This window comes from Trypanosoma cruzi, assembly GCF_000209065.1.
Source record: "Trypanosoma cruzi strain CL Brener chromosome Unknown tcruzi_1047053495893, whole genome shotgun sequence".
Classification (NCBI taxonomy): Eukaryota; Euglenozoa; class Kinetoplastea; order Trypanosomatida; family Trypanosomatidae; genus Trypanosoma; species Trypanosoma cruzi.
The window spans coordinates 1-917 of NW_901379.1; the positions used below are offsets into that span (position 1 = coordinate 1).

Here is a 917-nt window from a genome sequence, read left to right on the forward strand (position 1 = left end):
AGAAAGAAGAACAGAAAAAGAAAAAAAGAAAAAGAAAAAAAAAGAAAGATGGGGGTGTAAAGCAAAGCACTTCAGTGTGAGCTGAGTCGGGAATTGCGTCCTCACGCGTTTTCGTCGTCAGACTGACAGGAAACTGTGGAATTTCATCACGCGTCGCAGCCGCATCTCTCACCCGTGCGCGTCCTCTTTGGTTTTGTTTTTTCCCATCGTTTCCCGAACTGGGGAGGGAGCCTCGACGCGCGCACCGTCACCGCAAACTCTCGCGCAACCGGGCAGTGGCGCCACGCGCGGCACCGACAGCGCGCCACCGGCCCAAGGGTCGCTGCGCTTCACGACCGGCGTGTCTCTTTCTCGGGGCGCCGATGCACCCAAGCGCCCAGCGTCACGGAGCGGTGGGTCTCAAGACGCGCCTTTCCTGGCCATGCGAGGGGAGGCGCGGGGGCCAGCCGGCGAGGTTGCGGCGGGCGGGGCGGCTGTCAGACCTGTTGAGTTTGTTTTGGGCCATCACGCAAGCGCGTTCACGGGGCCACGCGCCCTCGCGCACAAGAGTTGGTTGCTTCCATCAGCAGCGGCGTGCGCCCACCACAACCCACCTCCGGGCAATTCGGCCCTCTCTTTCTCTTTCTCTCTCTTGCGCTTTCGGGCGGGCCCGCCACCAACCGTTTGCACAGGCAGGGCGCCAGACAGGGCAGGATGTTACGTGCGCGCCGTTGCGCAAGAAAGAAAAACGACAACAATAGCAGGAAGTGGGAGGGAGGGGAGCGGGCGCTCAGCCGAAAGGTGATTTTTATTGTTCCGTTCTCAATGCGTCGCTCAAACTGTTTGGACCTCGAACAACATGTCTCCATCGTAGCGCGTGTGTGTGTGTGCGGGCGTGCGCGTCGCTGGGCCGCAAAACCGCGCAGCGAGAGCAGAGG

General features: G+C 60.9%; 4 non-coding genes across 4 annotated transcripts, besides 1 other annotated feature; all 4 read right to left on the reverse strand.

The window, feature by feature from the left end:
- The first annotated feature begins 2 nt into the window (after positions 1–2).
- Positions 3–47: a sequence feature (A-rich).
- A 7-nt stretch (positions 48–54) lies between these two features.
- Positions 55–151, reverse strand: Tc00.1047053495893.10. The gene has a single exon (XR_008255081.1). It is a non-coding gene; the product is annotated as a C/D small nucleolar RNA (snoRNA), TB11C4C1 (small nucleolar RNA).
- A 106-nt stretch (positions 152–257) lies between these two features.
- Tc00.1047053495893.20 lies at positions 258–329 on the reverse strand. Its single transcript, XR_008255082.1, has one exon. It is a non-coding gene; the product is annotated as an H/ACA snoRNA, TC11C4H3 (small nucleolar RNA).
- Positions 330–475: 146 nt separating this feature from the next.
- Positions 476–565, reverse strand: Tc00.1047053495893.30. Its single transcript, XR_008255083.1, has one exon. It is a non-coding gene; the product is annotated as a C/D small nucleolar RNA (snoRNA), TB11C4C3 (small nucleolar RNA).
- A 201-nt stretch (positions 566–766) lies between these two features.
- Tc00.1047053495893.40 lies at positions 767–853 on the reverse strand. Its single transcript, XR_008255084.1, has one exon. It is a non-coding gene; the product is annotated as a C/D small nucleolar RNA (snoRNA), TB11C4C2 (small nucleolar RNA).
- Between the last annotated feature and the right edge of the window lie 64 nt (positions 854–917).